This window comes from Mizuhopecten yessoensis, unplaced genomic scaffold (genome assembly GCF_002113885.1).
Source record: "Mizuhopecten yessoensis strain PY_sf001 unplaced genomic scaffold, ASM211388v2 scaffold11095, whole genome shotgun sequence".
NCBI classification, from domain to species: domain Eukaryota; kingdom Metazoa; phylum Mollusca; class Bivalvia; order Pectinida; family Pectinidae; genus Mizuhopecten; species Mizuhopecten yessoensis.
This window is the reverse complement of record NW_018408877.1, coordinates 213694-227182: the sequence shown is the minus strand read 5'-3', so window position 1 is coordinate 227182 and position 13489 is coordinate 213694. Positions and strand designations below refer to the sequence as shown.

At 42.2% G+C, this 13489-nt stretch overlaps 1 pseudogene; it reads left to right on the top strand.

Moving 5' to 3' along the window:
• The first annotated feature begins 2148 nt into the window (after positions 1-2148).
• LOC110465623 lies at positions 2149-13079 on the top strand (annotated as a pseudogene).
• The last annotated feature ends 410 nt before the right edge of the window (positions 13080-13489 follow it).

Sequence of the window (13489 nt, the reverse complement as noted above, 5' to 3'; positions counted from 1 at the left end):
CTTTACTTTTTGCACTTTTTTAATACTCTGTTTCTTAATATAAGTGTTGATGATGTGTTAAGTAGATGGGGTCCACGTGTAACATTCCGTCAGTGTAAGGGAGATAACCACGTGATGACTTTCAATGAATTAATTCAATTTTCATTTGCGACATCATTGTATATAAGGGAATTATGAGAACAATACTCACCTTCAGGTAAAGCTAATTAAAGTTATTTATCTATTAAGGATTATATCTAGATTTTTTTTTAAGAGTTGATAAGCATGTTATTTTTTTGTAAGTTTTACCAAGATAGGGAACGATTCATTTTCTCCTTTGTTTTCATGAAAAAACAATTTGATTAAAACAAGAACAAATCTTTGCTCTCTTTAAAGAAATGAGGATATGTTTCGCGTAATGTGTATGCTTACTCAATTGCGGTATTATTAGAATAATTCATGCATGGAAAGAACTGGATAAAACAGATTTGTCATTAATTACACTTCTCTTCGCCTATAAACTACTGTCCATGCACACAGAAGTGTTACTACTGGAATAGCACGCGCTCACGTGTCGTGCTGATTATCTACCCTGGGTAAAACATAGAAAAAAAATCTCTGACCGGAAGTGTGGCTCATTGGGTGCTACTGGAAGAGAGAGAGAGAGAGAGTCCGCCGGGGAACAAATCTAAATCTGACGAGGAACACTTGTACATTTTCTGCTAAAAATATCTCGTACTCACGGTCATTGATTTGCACCATAATTGTTTAAGAAGGTAGCGATAGTGTTATGGTCAGAGATGAGGGTGTTTTTCTATAAAGCACGAGACTCATGAGTCATAATTATCTTCTTTCGTACTGTCTTAGTGTTACGTATATATCTACATCATCGTTGGGTTTTCGAGTAATAAGGGATGTATTACACCCGGGCGAAGCGAGGGTGTAATAAGTCCCGAGATATCATGCAATAACTGGCTTACTGCATGCTTCCCAACTCGAACAAAAACAGAAAAATTGAGTAAAAAATGTTCACCTGGACAATCTTTTTACCTACCCTACACTGCAGATAATTTACTTACTGCATACTTCCCACCTCTCACAATGGAAAAGTGTGGGCAATAAATCACTTGCTACCACAGTCCACTGCACACATAATCCCCTTTCAAGGCCAATCATGATTACATGACCATGAAAGGGGGTGTGCCCAGTGGACTGTGGCCACAAATGCTGTAAGAAAGGGGAGATAATCAATCAGTGAGTAACGATGAAGTCAATACAGTAGAGGATAAACTTAGTTGGCACATTTAAAATAAGGGGAAAAAAATGAAAGTTAAAAATGATAATTTCATGATTGAAAAACACAAACAGATTTCCTTATCACGTGAGAGGATAAGCATTTCCCGGAAAAGTTTATAATCTTAAGGAGCTGTTCCTTTATACAAAATTGCACATTCAAATATACCATTCATTGAAAGAACTGGAATTCCTTAGGGATTGATAAACCCTTACATTGTATATATGAAAATGGTTTCAATATCCTGTACCTTTGCCACATCTTGAAAATTAAACTGAAAATGTAGTCAGAAATTCAACATTGTTTCCCGTATTTTGAACAGACACTCCTTACCTTCCCTGACACTGGACCTGGATAGTAATCCAAAAACACTTGTATCCATTATGAAGGATACACTCAGACTGGGCTATTGAGAATCTTACCTGGTTATGATTAGTACTCACTCACATAGGTACATGTAAATTATCTGCAGTGTAGGGTAGGTAAAAAGATTGTCCAGGTGAACATTTTTTACTCAATTTTTCTGTTTTGTTCGAGTTGGGAAGCATGCAGTAAGCCAGTTATTGCATGATTTCTCGTCACTCGGGACTTATTACACCCTCGCTTCGCTCGGGTGTAATAAATCCATTGTTACTCGAAAACCATGCAATAACCTATAGTTACACCTGTGTGAGTGAGTACTAATCAGAACCAGGTAAGTTTGTCTTTATTCTCAATATCCCAGTCTGAGTGTATCCTTCATAATGGATACAAGTGTTTTTGGATTACTATCCAGCTCCAGTGTCAGGGAAGGTAAGGAGTGTCTGTTCAACAATTAGAACAAAATACGGGACACAATTTTGAATTCTGACTACATTTTCAATTTAATTTTCAAGATGTGGCAAAGGTACAGGATAGTGAAACCATTTTCAATGTAAAGGTTTATCAATCCCTAAGGAATTCCAGTTCTTTCAATGAATAGTATATTTGAATGTGCAATTTTGTATAAAGAAACAGATCCTAAAGATTATAAACTTTTTCCAGGAAATGCTTATCCTCTCACGTGATAAGGAAATCAATAACGCTGCCAACTCAGTATTTAAAAAAAAACACACAAAAAAACATTTTTTTGTGTGTCATATTTTAAATGTGTCAACTAAGTTGATCCTTTTCACTGTATTTACTTCATAATTACTTACTTATTGATTATCTCCCCTTTCTTACAGCATCAAGCAATGGACAGGAAATCAATATTTTCAACTTTCGATTTGTCTCGGTTTGGGGACAGAACATATCTTCCACTTTTGGCGAAAGCTCCACAATGGCTCCTGCGAGTCCTGCTTGGGGATAAGTACAGATATGTGTACATTATGTTGCGTTATAGTCCCTATGTAAATGTGACGTCATTACAAGTAAATGATGACGTCATACTATACATTTATTTGTAAACATAAAACTGCATGGTGTCGATGGAACTAAGAGTGAAGCATCCTCTACACTTTAGGGTATGAACTATCTTACGCTCGGGATGATGTTCTCCGCAACACAAGATAGGGGTGATAGTTTTAATCCGTTTCTAGTAAATTATGTATACATTATGCGAGTAGTATAGAGTGACAAACGTAATGCACATAAGACTTTTATTCTCTTTCTTTTATCCCATTTAATGCTTAAATATAAATGATCTTTGTGTTATAAATAATGCGTCAAGGGAAAACTGTTGAATGGTCAATGTCGAAGAAAATAATGTTTTTTGATAATTAAAACAAAACAATATAAATAACAAAAAAACATCGCTGTTAGACCCAATTCATTATATTAATACAAGAGAAACAAAATGCAAATAGAATCAAGTTGTTTTGTTCAACGCCATGTTTATGACGTCATGCTGCGTCTTTCTTCTTCTCAACCAGTAACACCAACTGATACATGGTTGAAACCACGGCGTCATATCTCCACGAGGAAGGGTTTAAAAGAAACTCGGACTGTTAAGCGAGTAAATGATGTACACAAACACACTGGATGTATCTTTTACATGCACTACACGTTACTTCATAAAAACGCCACAAACTCTATCATTTATGTAACCGATGTCTGGGGGGGAACATTGAAGTCATTATCACTGTTGACTATGTTACATGGGCGATCAATTAGAAGCTTCGTGTAAATGGTGACTCGCCCATAAAGTTAGTTAGCGTTAAAGACTATCCTTCCTCGGCTCTACAAGCATTGTTATTGTACGTAATTAGGATTCTACCAAAATAGAAATTTACCACAATATCTTTGAAATTACCTTGGAGTTTTTATATAGAAATTCTCACAAGTAAAATCGATATGGTGCCTCCGGAGAACTCTCCTTGTCGGGGTTTAATCTGTATTACACGTGAGGAGTGTACAGACAAATCTACTGTCTCTAACCTACGACACTTCTCTCCCTAATGTAATTCTCTGGAATTTTTAGGAATTTAGGCGATAGTTACATCGATTCATCTACCCACCTCATCTTGGCTCACTCACCAAGCCCACACACCTCCATATTCTTTTCCTTCCCTTCCCACAGGGACCTGCTAATTCTGACACACTATGCATTAGAGACATATTCTGATGTGTATGAAGAATTAACAGGGGTTTAGATGAACACTGAACAAAGTGAAATTGACATTGTTTCGAAACTTTTTCTTAAAATCTAAAACAATATCAAAATGCTGCATTGCTAAGGCCCCAGTGCCTACCGTCTATGTTCGCCTATTCCTCTCCTCTCTTCATTCCATCCCCGCACACTCGCCGCCTCCAAACTATTCACCTCATGTTTTCCTGACCACCCACCCCATTTCTCTACTCCCCGCCATTTCTCATTCCTTTTTTTTATTTTTGACTTTTCAGCTGTCTCCTTAGGTACCTCTGGTAAGCCGTTGTCAAGACTTCTATATGTCTTCTGTAAAATTAATATTTTTGTTGTCTACGTATGATAATCAGAAGGAACTTACAGAGTAACACTCACTCACCATAGCATCATTGTAAGGAGTGGGTAACATCGCTTCATATATAATTATCCAATCAGCATAGTGTATTTGATCACGTGGTGTTCAAAGTCATCGTATATAACACTTAATACTAAGTATTCTCTCCTTAATGTTCCTTACGTTGTACTGTTTATTAAGTATTAATTGTTTGTTTTATGTTACAGTTAAAACAAAATTGAAAGAAAATGCGTTAATCTAGATTTCAACGACATGTATCCGAATTATCGGGTGTAATTATGAAAACCATTGTCTACTATTAATGGGTCGTTTTATAGCGGGGTACGGAATTGTCGCTTCGCTGTTCAATCCATTTAAAAAACCATTGTCTGCAAAGCTGTACTTTAAACAAAATGGTCTCGAAGTGACAATTTAACTTTTTTTTCCTTTTTTTCTTAAGTGGTGAAAACGTCTTAGATCGGTACAAAAGTACCGTCATGTCCACACAAACGGAGGTAATTAGCATTTGTAACTATCATCTGACATTAGTGAGATTTAAAATGGCGACCGGGGTGTATGTATGTATTAAAAGCTAATGTGAGCTTAACAGATTTAGTATATATATATAAAGAAAAAATCTCAACAACGAGTCTTTAATACTTCGTCGTCAAGGAGATTCTTCAGACCCAGGATCATTTTTCCGCTTTTATAATATATATATTTATAGATTGGGGTCTTACTGTTGTTGCCTGTATGACTGCCTGAGGAAGACTGCTATTTATCAACAGTTCTGTAGCCAAATGAATGTTTCCTGATATATAATCTACAATGGTTATTTCTCTGGTCTTTGTGCATGTCCTCTCGTTCTGGATGTCGAATCTTTATCAAAGATGCCAGCAGTAAATGTTTTGTCATGCAAATTGTTCATAATACTATAGACGCTATAGGTAAATCTCCTCCATTCTCCGGTAGGCCAGTGTTGAAATTCCTGACTTTTTAATAAGGTCGCTCAGCGAGAGTGACAGAGAAGTGGTGAAGAGAAACAGAGAGAGGAGAAGAGAGAAAGAGAGAGGGGAAGAGAGACAGAGAAGTGGTGAAGAGAGCCAGAGAGAGGGGAAGAGAGACATAGAGAGGGGAAGAGCGACAAAAAGAGGGGAAGAGAGACACAGAGAGGGGAAGAGGGACAGAGAGGGGGGAAGAGAGACAGATAAGTGGTGAATAGAGACACAGAGAGAGGAATAGAGACAGAGAAGTGGTAAAGAGAGACAGAGAGGGGGAAAGGGGGGCAGAGAGAGACAGCGAGAGGAGAAAAGACAGAGAGAGGAGATGAGAGACAGAGAGAGTGGAAGAGAGACAGAGAAGGGGGGAAGAGAGACAGAGAATTGGTGAAGACAGACAGAGAGAGGGGTAGAGAGGCAGAGAGAGGGGAAGAAAGAGAGAAAGAGAGAGGGGGAGAGGGACAGAGAAGTGGTGAAGACAGACAGAGAGAGGGGTAGAGAGACAGAGAGGGGATGAGAGACAGAGAGAGGAGATGAGAGACAGAGAGAGGGAGAGAGAGAAAGAGAAGTGGTGAAGAGAGCCAGAGAGAGGGGAAGGGAGACAGAGAGAGGGAGAGAGAGAAAGAGAAGTGGTGAAGAGGGACAGAGAATTGGGGAAGAGAGACAGCGAGAGGAGAAAAGACAGAGAGAGGAGTAGAGAGACAGAGAGGGGGAAAGGGGGGCAGAGAGAGACAGCGAGAGGAGAAGAGACAGATAGAGGGGAAGAGAGACGGAGAAGGGGGGAAGGGAGACAGAGAGAGGGCAAGAGAGACAGAGAGGGGATGAGGGACAGAGAGAGGGGAATAGAGACAGAGAAGTGGTGAAAAGAGACAGATAGAGGGGAAGAGAGACGGAGAAGGGGGGAAGGAAGACAGAGAGAGGGGTAGAGAGGCAGAGAGAGGGGAAGAGAGGCAGAGAGGGGATGAGAGACAGAGAGAGGGAGAGAGAGAAAGAGAAGTGGTGAAGAGAGAAAGAGAGAAAGAGAGAGGGGGAGAGAGACAGAGAAGGGGGGAAGGGAGACAGAGAGAGGGAGAGAGAGAAAGAGAAGTGGTGAAGACAGACAGAGAAGTGGTGAGGAGAGACACAGAGAGGGGAAGAGACACAGAGAGAGGAAGAGAAACAGAGAAATGGTGAAGAGAGACAAAGAAGTGGTGAAGAGAAACAGAGAAATGGTGAAGAGAGACAGAGAGAGGGAAAGAGAGACAGAGAGAGGGGTAGAGAGACAGAGAGAGGGGAAGAGAGACAGAGAATTGGTGAAGAGAGACAGAGAAGTGGTGAAGAGAGACAGAGAGAGGGGAAGAGAGACAGAGAGAGGGAGAGAGAGACAGAGAAGTGGTGAAGAGAGACAGAGCAGAGGTGAAGAGAGACAGAGAAGTGGTGAGGAGAGACACAGAGAGGGGAAGAGAGACACAGAGAGGAGAAGAGAGTCAGAGAGAGGGGAAGAGAGACAGAGAGAGGGAGAGAGTTAGAGAAGTGGTGCAGAGAGACAGAGAGAGGAGAAGAGAGACAGAGAGAGGAGAAGAGAGACAGAGAGAGGGGAAGAGAGACAGATAAGTGGTGAATAGAGACACAGAGAGAGGAAGAGAGACAGAGAAGTGGTGAAAAGAGACAGAGAAGTGGTGAAGAGAGACAGAGAGAGGAGAGGAGAGACAGAGAGAGGGGAAGAGAGACAGAGAAGTGGTAAAGAGAGACAGAGAGAGGGGAAGAGAGACAGAGAAGTGGTGAAAAGAGACAGAGAAGTGGTGAAGAGAGACAGAGAGAGGGGAAGAGAGACATAGAGAGGGGAAGAGCGACAAAAAGAGGGGAAGAGAGACAGAGAAGTGGTGGGGAGAGACAGAGAGAGGGGAAGAGAGACAGAGAGAGGGGAAGAGAGACAGAGAGAGGAGAAAAGAGACAGAAAAGTGGTGAAGAGAGACAGAGAAGTGGTGAAGAGAGACACAGAGAGGGGAAGAGAGACACAGAGAGGGGAAGAGAGACAGAGAGAGGGGAAAAGAGACAGAGAGAGGGGAAGTGAGACAGAGAGAGGGGAAGAGAGACAGAGAGAGGGGAAGAGAGACAGAGAAGTGGTGAAGAGAGACAGAGAGAGGGAAAGAGAGACAGAGAGAGGGGAAGAGAGACAGAGAGAGGTGAAGAGAGACAGAGAGAGGGGAAGAGAGGGGGTCTAGTCCAAAGTATGATGATATAACAAAGCTGACCTCGGTAATGTATTAAGAAATATAATATCAGTGTATCCAGGTATTGTTGTATCACTTTTCTATCCTCATCGCTCCTTATTTCTCTATACCTTTTTTTGTGTCGTTGGCAAACAAGAAGATATTCGATGGGGCATATTCTGACAGATCTTTTATGTAGATTACAAACATGACTGGACCTAGAACACTTCCTCGACAGATCACTTATGTAGAATACAAATATGACTGGACCTAGAACACTTCCTCGAGGCATCGCTTATGTAGATTACAAATATGACTGGACCTAGAACGCTTCCTCGACAGATCACTTATGTAGATTACAAATATGGCTGGACCTAGAACACTTCCTCGAGGGGTCACTTATGTAGATTACAAATATGACTGTACCTAGAACACTTCCTCGAGGGATCACTTATGTAGATTACAAATATGACTGGACCCAGAACACTTCCTCGACAGATCACTTATGTAGATTACAAATATGGCTGGACCTAGAACACTTCCTCGAGGGGTCATTTATGTAGATTTCAAATATGACTGGACCTAGAACACTTCCTCGAGGCATCGCTTATGTAGATTACAAATATGACTGGACCTCGAACACTTCCTCGACAGATCACTTATGTAGATTGCAAATATGACTGGACCTAGAACACTTCCTCGAGGCATCGCTTATGTAGATTACAAATATGACTGGACCTCGAACACTTCCTCGACAGATCACTTATGTAGAATACAAATATGACTGGACCTAGAACACTTCCTCGAGGGATCACTTATGTGGATTACAAATATGACTGGACCTAGAACACCTCCTCGAGGGGTCACTTATGTAGATTACAAACATGACTGGTCCTAGAACACTTCCTCGACAGATCACTTAAGTAGATTACAAATATGACTGGACCTAGAAGACTTCCTCGAGGGGTCACTTATGTAGATTACAAACATGACTGGTCCTAGAACACTTCCTCGACAGATCACTTAAGTAGATTACAAATATGACTGGACCTAGAACCCTTCCTCGAGGGGTCACTTATGTAGATTACAAATATGACTGTACCTAGAACACTTCCTCGAGGGATCACTTATGTAGATTACAAATATAACTGGACCTAGAACATTCCTCGAGGGGTCACTTATGTAGATTACAAACATGACTGGTCCTAGAACACTTCCTCGACAGATCACTTATGAAGATTACAAATATGACTGGACCTAGAACATTCCTCGAGGGGTCACTTATGTAGATTACAAACATGACTGGACCTCGAACACTTCCTCGACAGATCACTTATGTAGATTGCAAATATGACTGGACCTAGAACACTTCCTCGAGGGATCACTTATGTGGATTACAAATATGACTGGACCTAGAACACTTTCTCGAGGGATCACTATGTAGATTACAAATATGACTGGACCTAGAACACTTCCTCGAGGGATCACTTATGTAGATTACAAATATAACTGGACCTAGAACACTTCCTCGACAGATCTCTTATGTAGATTACAAATATGACTGGACCCAGAACACTTCCTCGACAGATCACTTATGTAGATTGCAAATATGACTGGACCTAGAACACTTCCTCGAGGGGTCATTTATGTAGATTTCAAATATGACTGGACCTAGAACACTTCCTCGACAGATCACTTATGTAGATTACAAATATGACTGGACCTAGAACACTTCCTCGACAGATCACTTATGTAGATTACAAATATGACTGGACCTAGAACACTTCCTCGACAGATCACTTATGTAGATTACAAATATGACTGGACCTAGAACACTTCCTCAACAGATCACTTATGTAGATTACAAATATGACTGGACGTAGAACACTTCCTCGAGGGATTCCGCTAACTAAGGCATGCTCTTCTGACATGAATTTCCATTTACCACTATAAAGTCGGCATCAGTTCCGTGCTATCACAAGGAGACAGACACGAACATACCACAGTCTCCCAAAACGCAGGCATACACTACACGCATGCATCTCGCTCACAGGGAGGCTGCCCTTAAATGACCAAAGCTGTTGATAGGACGTTAAACAATAGAAACCAAACAAACCAAACCAAGCTACTGAAAAGATTATTCTTTTCCATATGCTTAACAATCGCGTATCGCACACAATTTTCAATCGTCTTTCCCTAATATGTTTTTTGATAAACTTATGGGTCCGATTTTGCATCTTTTTTAAATAGTAAAAAACAACACTTTAAGCGTTTTTCTCATACATTAACGTCATCATTAAATGCACATCATTCTAGTCAGCTCAGTCGTAATGCATCAATTGCGTTGAGATCCGAAATGCAGTGTTATACTATATTTCAGAATAATTTACGGATCTCTGTGCCACTCTGCCAAAAACTGTAAAAAAAAACGTATTGGAAATCCCATGACTATAGCTTTGATATATCATTCTGAAATAGAACAATTTCTTACAAAACTTACAAAGGTGAAATAAACAAACTATAACCAACAAGTTTTCTCAGTTCAGCGTGGCTAGACAGGGATTCAGTGTTCTCAGTTCAGCGTGGCTAAATAGGGATTCAGTGTTCTCAGTTCAGCGTGGCTAGACAGGGATTTAGTGTTCCCAGTTCAGCGTGGCTAAATTGGGATTCAGTGTTCTCAGTTCAGCGTGGCTAGACAGGGATTCGTTGTTACCAGTTCAACGTGGCTAGACATGGATTCAGTGTTCTCAGTTCAGCGTGGCTAAATAGGGATTGAGTTTTCTCAGTTCAGCGTGGCTTGACAGGGATTCAGTTTTCTCAGTTCAGCGTGGCTAGACAGGGATTCAGTGTTCCCAGTTCAGCACGCTAGACAGGGATTCAGTGTTCCCAGTTCAGCGTGGCTAGATGGGGATTCAATGTTCTTAGTTCAGCGTGGCTAAATAGGGATTCAGTGTTCCCACTTCAGCGTGGCTAAATAGGAATTCAGTGTTCCCAGTTCAGCGTGGCTAGACAGGGATTCGGTGTTCTCAGTTCAGCGTGGCTAGATGGGGATTCAATGTTCTTAGTTCAGCGTGGCTAAATAGGGATTCAGTGTTCCCACTTCAGCGTGGCTAAATAGGAATTCAGTGTTCCCAGTTCAGCGTGGCTAGACAGGGGTTCAGTGTTCTCATGTCAGCGTGGCTAAATAGGGATTCAGTGTTTCCATTTCAGCGTGGCTAGACAGGGATTCAGTGTTCTCATGTCAGCGTGGCTAAATAGGGATTCAGTGTTTCCATTTCAGCGTGGCTAGACAGGGATTCAGTGTTCTCAGTTCAGCGTGGCTAAATAAGGATTCAGTGTTCTCAGTTCAGCTTGGCTAAGAAGGCATTCAGAGTTCTCAGTTCAGCGTGGCTAGACAGGGATTCAGTGTTCTCATGTCAGCGTGGCTAAATAGGGATTCAGTGTTTCCATTTCAGCGTGGCTAGACAGGGATTCAGTGTTCTCATGTCAGCGTGGCTAAATAGGGATTCAGTGTTCCCACTTCAGCGTGGCTAAATAGGAATTCAGTGTTCCCAGTTCAGCGTGGCTAGACAGGGGTTCAGTGTTCTCATGTCAGCGTGGCTAAATAGGGATTCAGTGTTCCCACTTCAGCGTGGCTAAATAGGAATTCAGTGTTCCCAGTTCAGCGTGGCTAGACAGGGGTTCAGTGTTCTCATGTCAGCGTGGCTAAATAGGGATTCAGTGTTCCCAGTTCAGCGTGGCTAAATAGGGATTCAGTGTTCTCAGTTCAGCGTGGCTAAATAGGGATTCAGTGTTCCCACTTCAGCGTGGCTAAATAGGAATTCAGTGTTCCCAGTTCAGCGTGGCTAGACAGGGATTCAGTGTTCCCAGTTCAGCGTGGCTAGATTGGGATTCAATGTTCCCAGTTCAGCGTGGCTAAATAGGGATTCATTGTTCCCAGTTAAGCGTGGCTAGACAGGGATTCAGTGTTCTCATGTCAGCGTGGCTAAATAGGGATTCAGTGTTTCCATTTCAGCGTGGCTAGACAGGGATTCAGTGTTCTCAGTTCAGCGTGGCAGACAGGGATTCAGTGTTCCCAGTTCAGCATGGCTAAATAGGGATTTAGTGTTCTCAGTTCAGCGTGGCTAGACAGGGATTTAGTGTTCCCAGTTCAGCGTGGCTAAATTGGGATTCAGTGTTCTCAGTTCAGCGTGGCTAGACAGGGGTTCAGTGTTCTCATGTCAGCGTGGCTAAATAGGGATTCAGTGTTCCCACTTCAGCGTGGCTAAATAGGAATTCAGTGTTCCCAGTTCAGCGTGGCTAGACAGGGATTCGGTGTTCTCAGTTCAGCGTGGCTAGATGGGGATTCAATGTTCTTAGTTCAGCGTGGCTAAATAGGGATTCAGTGTTCCCATTTCAGCGTGGCTAGACAGGTATTCAGTGTTCTCAGTTCAGCGTGGCTAAATAAGGATTCAGTGTTCTCAGTTCAGCTTGGCTAAGAAGGCATTCAGAGTTCTCAGTTCAGCGTGGCTAGACAGGGATTCAGTGTTCTTAGTTCAGCGTGGCTAAATAGGGATTCAGTGTTCCCATTTCAGCGTGGCTAGACAGGTATTCAGTGTTCTCAGTTCAGCGTGGCTAAATAAGGATTCAGTGTTCTCAGTTCAGCTTGGCTAAAAAGGCATTCAGAGTTCTCAGTTCAGCGTGGCTAGACAGGGATTCAGTGATCCCAGTTCAGCGTATCTAGACAGGGATTCAGTGTTCCCAGTTCAGCGTGAGTAGACAGAGATTCAGTGTTCTCATGTCAGCGTGGCTAAATAGGTATTCAGTGTTCCCAGTTCAGCGTGACTAGATGGGGATTCAGTATTCTCAGTTTAGCATGGCTAGAAAGGGATTCAATGTTCTCAGTTCAGCGTGGCTAAATAGGGATTCAGTGTTCCCAGTTCAGCGTGGATAGACAGGGATTCGGTGTTACCAGTTCAGTAGGCTAGACAGGGATTCAATGTTCCCAGTTCAGCATCGCTAGACAGGGATTCAGTGTTCTCAGTTCAGCCATGGCCAGAAAAGTATTCAGTGTTATGTCAGCGTGGCTAAATAGGGATTCAGTGTTCTTATGTCAGGGTGTCTAAATAGAAATTCCATGTTCTCATTTCAGCGACGCTAGACAGGGATTCAGTATTATCAGTTCAGCATGGCTAAAAAGGGATTCAGTGTTCTCAGTTCAGCCATGGCCAGTAAAGTATTCAGTGTTTCCAGTTCAGCATGGCTAGGCAGAGGTTCAGTGTTCCCAGTTCAGCGTGGCTAGATTGGGATTCAATGTTCCCAGTTCAGCGTGGCTAGATGGGGATTCAATGTTCACAGTTCAGCGTGGCTAAATAGGGATTCAGTGTTCCCAGTTTAGCGTGGCTAGACAGGGATTCAGTGTTCTTAGTTCAGCGTGGCTAAAAAGGGATTCAGTGTTCCCATTTCAGCGTGGCTAGATAGGGATTCAGTGTTCCTAGTTCAGCGTGGCTAGACAGGGATTCAGTGATCCCAGTTCAGCGTATCTAGACAGGGATTATTCAGTGTTCCCAGTTCAGCGTGGCTAGACGACGCTAGACAGGGATTCAGTATTATCAGTTCAGCATGGCTAAAAAGGGATTCAGTGTTCTCAGGTCAGCCATGGCCAGAAAAGTATTCAGTGTTATGTCAGCGTGGCTAAATAGGGATTCAGTGTTCCCATTTCAGCGTGGCTAGACAGGGATTCAGTGTTATCAGTTCAGCATGGCTAAAAAGGGATTCAGTGTTCTCAGGTCAGCCATGGCCAGAAAAGTATTCAGTGTTATGTCAGCGTGGCTAAATAGGGATTCAGTGTTTCCATTTCAGCGTGGCTAGACAGGGATTCAGTGTTATCAGTTCAGCATGGCTAAAAAGGGATTCAGTGTTCTCAGGTCAGCCATGGCCAGAAAAGTATTCAGTGTTATGTCAGCGTGGCTAAATAGGGATTCAGTGTTCCCATTTCAGCGTGGCTAGACAGGTATTCAGTGTTCTCAGTTCAGCGTGTCTAAATAAGGATTCAGTGTTCTCAGTTCAGCGTGGCTAGATAGGGATTCAGTGTTCCTAGTTCAGCGT